This window comes from Leopardus geoffroyi, chromosome C1 (genome assembly GCF_018350155.1).
Source record: "Leopardus geoffroyi isolate Oge1 chromosome C1, O.geoffroyi_Oge1_pat1.0, whole genome shotgun sequence".
NCBI classification, from domain to species: domain Eukaryota; kingdom Metazoa; phylum Chordata; class Mammalia; order Carnivora; family Felidae; genus Leopardus; species Leopardus geoffroyi.
In genome coordinates this window covers 73,669,849-73,681,394 of record NC_059328.1, presented here as the reverse complement: position 1 = coordinate 73,681,394, position 11,546 = coordinate 73,669,849, and the positions used below count along the sequence as shown (strand labels likewise).

The 11,546-nt window shown below is 44.5% G+C and overlaps 1 long non-coding RNA gene across 2 annotated transcripts; it reads left to right on the top strand.

Annotated features, from left to right (window-relative positions):
• The first annotated feature begins 7,982 nt into the window (after positions 1-7,982).
• Positions 7,983-10,517, top strand: LOC123600017. 2 transcript variants are annotated; one of them, XR_006713423.1, is made up of 3 exons: positions 7,983-8,234; positions 8,560-8,652; positions 10,188-10,517. It is a non-coding gene; the product is annotated as an uncharacterized LOC123600017 (long non-coding RNA). The 2 variants fall into 2 exon arrangements; XR_006713424.1 differs by having other exon boundaries at positions 10,164-10,517.
• Positions 10,518-11,546: the final 1,029 nt, after the last annotated feature.

The window sequence follows — 11,546 nt, the reverse complement described above, 5'->3', positions numbered from 1 at the left end:
AAAAAGGTGCATAGAGAAAAGCTTCGCTATTTGCCACCACCTGACTCTCTGGGTACCTGGATCTTGCAAACACTCAGCCGGTTGCAAAGATGCACATGATCAGCATGTGAGTACGGCAACTGTAATAATTATCACAAGCAAAACCTTTTCTTAAAAATTAGTAACTTAAAATTAAATATGAAACCACCACATTTCTATAAACTCCTTCAGAGACAGCACACTGCGACGTTATATTGCTTCTTACCCTGTGGATGAGCGTAAATGTCTATCACTAAAATATAGGGACACTTTCGGCCTAATATAAACATAAAATGCATAAAATCCACCATTTAAAACAAGGAGGCATTTTTATAGGTATCGTAGAGTATGATGCATTGTAACATATTCTGGCTATAATAAAACCTATGGGAAAGAAAAGGCACATCAGGATTAAGTATTCTGTTAATTGCAAACGTGTAGCACACCTGCAAAATCTGTGAGAACCCCTACACTACTTGGAGAAAGTCAGTGTGAGTTCCTTCTCATGCTACCGTCTCTTGGATGGGCCTAGAGAAATCCAGAACCAATGCAGGGAGGCATCTGAGAACTGTGGTCTCCAGTTGCCACTTTGCCCCACTTAGCGGTCTCTGACCCGCATGAAGCTGGGAAGACGGGTCAGTCGGTGATATATGAGCAGAACGGGGGCAAGTGCATTTTTTTAAGCTGAAATTTATTCTGCAATAAATACTTCAATGTTGGTGAGACATGATGTTTTATTGGATTACACTCGTTTGCCGAAGAAATCACATTGGGAATAGCAAAGCTTGCGGTTTTGTGGGTAATGCGTTTGTAATGTGAGGGCTTTACACTGGAAGAGTGTTGGAGAAGGATAACAAGGCAAATGAGGAAGTGGCTAACTGCATGCAAATCTACAGTATGGTAACACTGTAACCCCCCCCCCCCCAAGTCCGAGGGGGGTTTTGTGGTGGTTGGTTCACCTAGGCTGGATAATTCATCAGATTCTGACTCCGGGAAGGAATAAATGAATACAGCATACATTACATTCTTACTTTCGTCTCAGAAACAAATCTTTCTTGTACCAGCCAGTGTAATCTTCAGAGTTTTCCTTATATAAAACACCTCAAGAAAAATGCACCTCAGTAAGATTTACACTTTATTACTCTAATGATTCTACAAACACTACCACAATGTGATGAAAGACAGAGCAGTCCCGGACTGATTGAGAGCTAATAAAAATCAGTACTGGAAACTGAAAAGAGCACCCTTATCATCTTTCTTTCATTTAGAGCTGATTACTAGGGGATTATAATGCAATCACAGCTATGTGTGAGAGGTAGCTATGGGAACCAGTTTTAACTGTTTATCTAGCCAAAGATCTTAATTTAAGTTTGAACACTCTGATTCATTTATATGTAAGACACCAAGGAGACAAAATGCAGAAGAAACAGATGCGCACTCGTTCTTTCCATTTAACTTCATAAGCTACCAGCCAATTTGTCTTTCAGGGACAAAATTAATTTCTGATGACAATGTGAGCAAGTAATAAACTAGAAGTTCCTGTCCTGGGAAACTTGCTAATGCCGTGTAATGTTCTGGAGTTATTTAGGAGGGGAAAAAAGAGATTTGCTCCTGGAGTTACGGGGACGTCTGTAACAAACTTGCCTCTGTCCCAGCTCTTAGTCACTCCTCAGAGCTTTATGACACCTTTTCTAGAGGCCGAATTGGGAAAGTTCAAAAGAAACCATGTGGCTTACCATTTCTTTCCTATGGAGTATTTTTAAGCTGCTCATTTTCCTTCATATTCTCTCCGTGATTCAGATTTGCTCATAGCACAAACCTCCAGCTCGTTGCTTCGCAGCCCTGGCGTATGGGCAAGGCAACTGGCAAGGAGGTGAAAATGAATCACGGGACCTCCTTCGTGGAGCCCACGTTGCTAACAGAACACAGCCCCTTGCGTAGAAGAACACTCCGTGAGCAGCCCCATGCCATGGCAAACATCTCACGGAGGAACCCGGATGCGTGCAAGGGAATCCCAGCGATGGGGTTAAATGTGCCAATCCACTGCCATCGAGAAAGAAGGGTGCCAGCATGTCTGGCAAAACGCATGCACGTACACCCTCAGATGGGAAATAGGATTGGCTGGTGGTCTGGGAAGCTATCTATGCCCTCGTGTCGCTGCTAATAACAACGATAATAAGAATAATAAAAGGTAGCATTTATTAAACACTGCACACACCAGAGAATAAGGTGGACCCTCTACCTACATTAAGCTCATTCAATCAGCACAACCACCCTTGTGGTCATTTTTAGGGCCACTTTGGAGGCGAGAAAACTGAGTCACAGAAAAATTAACTGGCCCGATCGCCAGCGGGTGGAAAAGTCAACACTAGAACTCAGTGTGTCAAATTCCAAAACTTCTATTTTCCAGCATTCTCCTAGGGCAAACCTCAGCAGTCTTATTCATCTTAGCCAGTATTATTTTCCCATCTCATTATGTATCCGGTTTTCTTAGGATCTCTGGACTATGTTCGTCCCTTAATCCGTAGCTTCTGTGCTCTGTCTCCCCACGACTTCCCCAGCCTGTATTTTTCTGCTCTCCGGGGGAACTCCCTACGGCATAATGGCTGTCCATTAGTGTGTTTTCAAAACCTCGCTCTCTCCCGTCCTCTGACAGTTTTCATATGCTCCACATGAAGGATCCTTTTCCAGAAATACTTTTGAAGAAAGTCTAAAGTAAGCTGAAAAGTATTACATTTTTCATCTCAACGGGGAAATGGATTTAAGAAAAGGAGAGAAGAGCCTGCAGGTTGTTCAGATTTTAAAAAGAATTCAACACACTGCTGCATTGGCACTGGGAACACATCTATCACAGAAACCAAGAGAGCATCTGCATTTACACGCCGAAACGGTTCCCTGCGTCCTTGATCACGATAATGACTTCAAGTTCTGCTGAGCCTTTCATCCAGAGGGACGCCGTGGCCCCTGCAGAAGCCGGCCCAGCCAGTGGCTCCCTCCACCACCAAGGCTCTGCCTCCTCCAAGGTGAAGGGGGAACAGCTCCATTGGGGGAAAATTGAAAAGGACAAGCGAGCGCTGTAAATTCTATTTCCAAAGGCAACTAAAATAACAGTCCGACTGTCCGTATTTAATTGCCCCATCTGGAACTCGGCATAACAATGCAGTCCCGAAGAAACCTTCTACCAGGCATCAATAGCAACACATAAAAGAGGGGGAATGCTTTCAGGGCCTAGAGAAAGCCTTGCCCTATCAGCACCAGGACGTTTTACTAATTGCCCTATTTCCGGTTTTTAAAACCACGTCAGGCAACTGGGGGACATTCCTCAGGACACTTCTCGCACGCTCCCTCTTGCCCTCAGGAGTCAGTACCATTTGTGATGAGAATGAGCAAGAAAGACAGAAATGGGCTAGTTTGTGGCGTGGGGGAGAATGAGATTTAGCACGGAGCTGCTTCCTTTACCAAGTACAAGCAATCGTGTCAAATACGACAGGGGTCGCAGGCTGTGCTCAGTGGGTTCTAGAATCCAGGGTCCGACTCACTCTCGGCACGCCACACGAGTGGAGTTGCCTTTCCAGCCATGCAATGAATTGGTCCTAAGCTGGTCATTTATGTGTTCCCTACATGTGCTGGCGCCTCTGCCTGGAAGCCTTCTCTCCCCGTCCCCTCCTCACTCCTTTTCCATTGCCAATATTCAGCTCACGCGTCCTCCTCTCCAGGCAGCCTTCCTTGAACTCCCTGAAGTTGGGCTAACTGTCTCCCTTCTGTTCTTCCATGGCATCTTATACAAATTTTGTTCTGTAATAAATAGGCATCACTTATTGAATGCTTACTATATGCCGATCACTGTGCTAGGTACTTTACACATAAATATCTCTTCATCCTTACAATCATCCACAGCAGTATTATCTTCATTTTATAGGTCAGAAAACCAAAGGTCAATGAGTTTAAAGTCTGACAACTGGCAAAGGGCAGAGCTGGCATTTGCTTCCTGTTCCCTGCCCATGCTCATCCCCCGTGGTCTCAGCACTCAGTATCCATTTCAGTGTCCCCAGCACCAGCACATTGCCAGAATTTATAGACACACGGGACACACACTTGTTGTGTGGGGAGGAAGCGTATGGAGATCTCATTGACCTGTGGGGGGGGGGGGGGGGGAGGGGCGGGTAACCAGAGTAAATGGATTGACTCTTCTGATTTGTCTGCATGACAATAGAACTGTTTGGGGTTTTTTGTTTTTATTTTTTTGTTTTTGTTTTTGTTTTCGTTTTAGAAAAAAAAAAAAAAAAAACAGGTAGAAGCAGCTAAGCAGGGTCCTTGGTGTCAAGCCGACAGAGAATGTGTTGTCTTCCTGAATTCAGGTGTTCTTTTCACTGAATTCAGTCAAACCAGTTCTGCGTATTGACACAGAAGGTGTAACACAGAACAAACCAGCCTGGCATCGCTGCATAATCGCTTCTGTCGCCCACCTCTGTCCCTCTCCATCAAGGCTGCTGTGACACCTTGGCAGCAGCTGCATCTTTCCCCAGGGAGTGAGCGTGGCTGAACACTCTGGGTGCAAGGGCTGTGGCAGGAGAGCCCATTCTCCTCAGGATAACAAGAGTTCGTTCTGTCCCACAGGCAGGACGCTGTGCTCATCCTTCTTCCTTCTCCGCATCCAGGAATTCAAGCCCAGCCATTTTGTCTTCATAAACGGTCTCCCCCGCACCCTCCCTCAGTGTCCCTGCTGCTGCCCTAAGCCAGGCCTTGATGGGGTCTCCTCTGGCCTTCCGGCTCCAATTGGTCTGGGTCTTTCTGCATGCCCCCACCAAAGTATTCCTCCACATATCACCCCTCTCTATGCTCAGAAACTATTTGCGGCTCCCCATTGCTTTCAGAATAAAGTCTAAAGTCAATAGACAGTCAAAGCTTCACCAACTGGTTTTAACCTACTATTCCAAACTTGTCTTCCACTCTTCCCTGACTCAACCCCCTGAACCAGTCAGCTGTCTCCTCACTGGTGCCCTGCACTGGGCCTTATGTCCATCCACCCACACCCTGCCTTTACTTCGAGGCCCAGTCCCAGTGCTTCCTGCTGTCTGCAATCTACAGTGACCTTGCTCAGAATCTCATGCACTTCCTGTCTGTTTCACAGTCGCTGATTTGGTACATCTTACTGTGGCCATAGATGTTGGTTTAACTCTGTGCATATTTATGTCCCACATTCCTGGTGAAATTATAGGCTCCTTGAGGGAGAGACCATCTTTCTCTTCTACCACTGCTCCATGAGAACCGAGGCAGTCGATGTCTTAGTGACTCTGTACCAACACCATTGAGCAATTTTTCCTGTCTCTGTACTCTACCCCAGGCATACCAGAATCCCTGTAATTCCCCAAATGAGCCATATCCCCTCGTATTTACAGGTTCTCACACAAGATGCTCCTTCTGCCTGGGCCTTTTCACCGCCCATGCTATCCCTTCCTCCAGCTCCAGTTTTCCTGGAAAGGTACATGGCCTCAGCTCCAACGTCTCTGCTTCTAGAAAGTCATCCCTCATCCTGTAACACCAGATGAGTGTTGGTTCACCCAGCAGCTGTGTTAGGTCCAATCAGGTTGTCAGGCTGTGTGTTACTTAGGACTCTTCTTACATGTAAGGGAAAAACAACTCAAACTGGGGGGAAAGAGGGAATTTGTTATCATAGGTAACTGCATGGATGGGGCAGAGCTAGATTCGAAGTACATGGTCGATTTACATTTCTCTTGGTCTCTCCTGAATCTTTTTCTCTTCTTCTCTAACCACTGGCTCAGCTTCACCCTGTGTGGGCCTCACCTTCTATGAGCAGAAAGTAGGGGGGTGCGAGTAGGGTTGGGGGAGAGCCTGACTGCGGAGGGTACTGGGTTTACATCATCCCGATGACCTCAGAGGAAGCAGAGCTGCTTTCTCCTGGCAGCCACATATTAGACCCCAGGGAATTACCCCTGTTGGCCTGGCTTGGGTTTACATGTTTATTCCTGGGATAATCACTATGGCCACAGGCACATATCGCCTGCCCCCCCCAACTTCCCATGGTTTTGTGGGGGTGGAGGAGAACTACTCTGATGGGTGCTGTCTCCAGACCACTTGAAATTGGAAAAGAGAACTTCCCCATGGGAAAGAGAAGAGTGTTGCCAGGAAAAAAGAAAGGGAGAGATGCTGGACAGATAAAAACAATATATGTTCACTACGTGGCATCTGTCTGTCCCCTCTATCTACTGAAAGCTACCTTAGGATATTATTGTACCTTAGCCACTATCTGTCTTTAGTATATGGCAAGCACGAGTAGAAATTCAATAGTATTTAGATAAATGTATGAATGAATGCATGTTCTGAGTTCCAAATACCTTGAGTTCTGGACAAGGAAACACAGTGTCACGTTCAAAGAGTTTACGTTTGCATATGGTGGCCATTGGCTGCTGCTTTGCTTTCCGAGGCAGTGCGATAGTGGCTACAAATGGGTTCTTGAAGGATCTACGTGGGCTGCTCAACAGATTCATAAAGTGTTCCAAAGAAGGCCCAAAACTTAGCTTAGGCATATCTGGTAGGATATGAACCGACGGTCAGTCACCTACCCTCTTAGACCTGACTTCATTCACTACTGTGATCATAAAAACATCCAGAGCAGCATGTTATCAAGGAAGAGGACAACAGGGGAGAAGCTTCAGGAAAATCAACAAGACGATTTCTTCGGTTCTCATCAGATAGGAGTAAAGAGAGCTAGTAAGTGAGTTGCTTTATTTGTTAGTATATTCACATTTGACCATCCTGTTAGTATATTCACACAATGTAAGACTAATTCCATTCAGCAATTATAGTATAAGTGTCATATACCCCTGCTAGATGGCAAACTCTTCAAGGAGAAGAACGTTGTCTTTATCTCCATGTAATCCCCACAGTGATTGGCACAAAAAAAAGACTCACAAAGAGGAGGCCGGAAGTAAAGTACCCATCTGGGGTTTTCACAAACATAATTTTACAAACCTAGCTGCAATGAGATCATGACTTTCAGAGACAGAGTCACTATCTTGATGGATTCATTGCTTCCAGAAGAACTTCATTTATAATGTGGAAGTTCTTTTTATCTCTTTATAGGTTCTATAATTAAGGTAAACAAAAATGCTTTTATAATCTATTTTAAAATGTAGGTCTTACCCATTTTTCTGTCACCTGCCAAAACCCTGCAGTCTTTTCTAATATATTAGATACCATAATACAGCAAGTGTGGTGATCACATCCGATGGTACATTATTAAATAATGTTGGCCAAACACACACACACACACACACACACACACACACACATCTTGGAAAAATAAATTCCTTTAGAATTCCTATTGGGTAGGATAAAAGAAAGTCATACTCTTAATCTTAGGATGCTCATAAGGAATTTTGGGATAAACTTTAAATTCTTAAATTCATTAAAAATTTTCGTTTATCACTAAGTAAAGCTTGCTGTTAAATAATTGCTGATATTGTCATCTCTTTTTCTTCTCAAAATCTCTGTTAATATTATAACCTAAAATGGTAACTTTTTTAAAAAAAGATTTTATTTTTAAGTAATCTCTACACCTGACAGTGGCCTTGCACTCACCACCCTGAGATCAAAAGTCACATGCTCCACCAACTGAGCCAGTCAGACATCCCTAAAATGGCAACTTTTTTTTTTTTTTTCTATTAATACGATTGATAGAATTAATTGTTAGCTATCTTTCTGTCTGGTCTTCACATTATTCTCTCCCCATGCTTCACAACTATAATTCATAAACACATCTTAAGCACATTGTAGCCTCCTCAACCACAACCTTAATCATGTACTCCTCGTCAAAATCCTCTGGCTGAGCAAAACCTAAATACCTTAGCTGACATTCCAGAACTTTCACAAGGTTCCATCCCCTTGCTAACAAACCTTGTCCTTCCTTGCTACATTCTGTGCTTACCTCACTGACCCACCCACCAAGCACGGCACACTGCAGCCTCCCTCTTCTTGGCCACAACATTCTCTCAGTCTCACTTCTCCACCAGCCTAACTCCTATTCTTTCTTCAAAAGTCAGGGCACTGTAGTCCCCTCATCCGCGGGGGGATACATTCCAGGACTTCCGGTGGATGCCTGAAACCACGGTACCAAACCCTGAATATACCATGGTTCCCCCCCCCCCCCCATACATACATACCTACGGTGAAGTTTCATTTATAAATTCGGCACGGTAAGAGATTAACAGCAATAACTAATTATGAAATAGGACGGTTTTAACAATATGCTGTGATAAAAATTATGGGACTATGGTCTCTTTCAAAGTATCTTACTCTACTCACTCTTCTTGTGATGACGTGAGTTAGTTAAATGCCCGCCTGATGAGATGAAGCGAGGTGACGGACGTAGGCTTTGGGACGCAGCGTAGGTTACTATTGACCTTCTGATATCGGGTGGGGAGTGAAGATCATCTTCTTCTGGACAGGGGCTGACCACAGGTAACTGAAACCAGGGAAAGCGAGACCGCAGTTAAAGGGGAGACCATATATGTTTTGCAGGCTTGAGCTGCCTCCATGAACCTCCAGGACTACAGAGAGCTCCTGACCTATGAAACCATGATCCTGAAGGCTGGCCTCAGACGTGGCACTTAGGTACTGACATGTGACCTACTCTCTCTTGCCTCTAAGTTTTTCTGCATATATTTTCAACTCCGCTGGGTAATGAGTATATTGAGGGAAGGAATCTTATATTTGTTTGCATTCCCTCCACCACTGAGCCCAAAACTGTGGCGGCTTTTCAACATATATTTAACTTTTTCTCAATCTCTGATGCTCTCCTCACATGTCCAAAGAGCATTAGGAATAACAGTCCTCTACTTTAAACCACTTAACTATTCCCCCTGTAATTCAGGACAGGTTTGAGCTCTGAAGACAGTGGGGTTCTAGTTAAGAACCAGAGTGGAGTTTTAGTTAAGAAAGTTCTCTTCCAGGGGCTCCTGGGTGGTACAGTCGGTTAAGCGTCCGACTTCAGCCAGGTCACGATCTCGCGGTCCGTGAGTTCGAGCCCCGCGTCGGGCTCTGGGCTGATGGCTCAGAGCCTGGAGCCTGTTTACAATTCTGTGTCTCCCTCTCTCTCTGCCCCTCCCCCGTTCATGCTCTGTCTCTCTCTGTCCCAAAAATAAATAAACGTTAAAAAAAAAAAAAAATTAAAAAAAAAAAAAAAAAAAAGAAAGTTCTCTTCTGAGAATTGATTCCTTCACAGAGTGTTGGGTTCTGGGTTTACTTAGAGAAGGAGAGGACAGAATAGAAAAGGCAGTGGTCTCCTAAATGGATCTTTCAGTGTCACTTCATTGTTTACTTTGAGGCGGTCTTACGCCTAGGAGAACAGATACATCCATATTCAGATTCAAATTCAAAAAGCATAGAGCTTTTGAACAGGGAGCTCTGGTTCATGAGGGTGTCCTGAGCACCGGTATCTGCTTCCCCTTCCTCCGAAGGTCCTAGGGAAGTTATAGAAAAGAGATGTGTTAAAATAACGAAACCGAACCTATTCAGGAAAAGTGGGATTGCCATGTCAACAGGCTAGAAATGGAGGAATTCATGGAAGACAGCACATGGGAATGGGGTGACAGAGAAATGAAGAGTGAAGAAAACAGCAAGGAAATCCTGGACAAGTTCCAAGTTCAGAGGCAACACATGCAGAGCTGGAGGGGGGGGAGAGGGAGGTGGCGGGTGGGGAGTGAGAAATCATAAGAGCAATTAATTAAAAGAACTACATTTGGAACAGCTGAACCAATGAGGCAAAGCACTCCCCACACCCTATGCTTGCAGATCAGCTAACAATTAATAGCTTTTGCGCTCTGGGTGAAGCCTAGAGAATTATTCCCTGGAGAAGGAGCAGGGTCCTTTACTGGGGCTGGGCATTGAGGTAGAAGCAGGGAAGAGCCAGAGACAATTCTGGACTTCTGTAACAGCTGCCAGGGAGAAAACCAAAGCAAAGATGCTCTGCCTTCAGCAGGATAACCAGTCCTCCTGGGTTTCCCAGTATGTTCCAGTTTACGTGATAATCCCCACACAATCATTAATAAGCAGTTTTCCTTTTATGCTCAGAAAGTCTCAGGTTTTTTGTCGTTGGTGGTTTTTTGTTTGTTTGCTTGTTACAGGGAAAGTTTGGTTCTATTTACAAGGTGAGAGAGTGAAGGCAGACTGAGAAACAACATGTGGACCCACCGAAGAGAGCAGGAGGCATGGATGGCAAAGCCCAGAGGAGGTGACGAGGGAAAAGACCCAGATTTGAGGGAGAGAGTGGCCACAGGCAGAGACAAAGGGAAGAAGCCTAGAGTATAGGACAACTAGTCTGAGATTTTCTGCAGACCCCAGCTAGAAGTGAAGCCTGGCCCAGAAGGCTCCAGCTATTTTAAAACATAGGTTTTATTCTCTGCTTCAGATTCTGTGTCTCCCTCTCTCTCTGCCCACCCCCACTCACGCTCTCCCTCTCTCTCAAAACTAAATAAACATTAAAAAAAATATTTTTAACGTAGGTTTTATTTTTATTCAGGTATGATGGGATCAACAAATCAGGAGATGGCCGGATGCAAGGAACTTTGCCTCTCTTGCTCCCAGTCCCCAAATAGCCAGAGATTCCAGGTTCCAGAAGTTCTGCAGCGTCATATCCTTGTTCCGGCCCCTCAGAGCCGGGTCCAGCTGCTGCCCCTCTTCCTGGGTGAAGTCCACAGCCACATCTGTGAGTGTCACCAATTCCGGGGCCTCGTCATCCAATGGCTGGGCAGCCCATGGTGGCTAGGGACAGGTAGCCAAGTGTACCAAATGTCTCCATTATTACTCCATTGAATGATAAATTATGTAGTCATCTTATCCATGAGCGAAATATACACTGAAGCCATGTTTCTCAAACCAGAACCCAGGCACCAGCATGAAGACAGTCCTCCCCAGACTGGTCTGGTTGTGCAAATCACCATCTGTGCAGAGGGCTCTGATGTCATTTGGGCAACACAAGACATGGATGCCATGATAAAAAACACAAATGCAAATGGAGGTTCTGATCCTGCTTGCCAAACTAGATATTTCAGAATCGACAAGTGATATTTTAAAAGATTATTAAAATGAAAACCAAATTTGAAAATTGTCTTAAAGGACTCATGAACTCCTAAGAATATATATGGAGACACATTCTTTTTTTTTAATGTTTATTTAAATTTTAGCTACTTAACATCCAGTACAATATTGGTTTCAGGGGTAGAATTCGGGGATTCATCAGTTACGTACAACACCCAGTGCTCATCATAACAAGTGCCCTCCTTAGTACCCATCACCCATCTAGCCCATCCCCGCCCATTCACTTCCCTCTATCAACCCTCAGTTTATTCTCTATCATTAAGAGTCTTTTGTGGTTTGTTTCCCTCTCTCTTCTTTTTTTACCCTCTTCCCATATATTCATTTGTTCTGTTTCTTAAATTCCACATATGAGGGAAATCATGTGGTATTTGTCTTTCTCTGATTGACTTATTTCACTTAGCGTAATACAT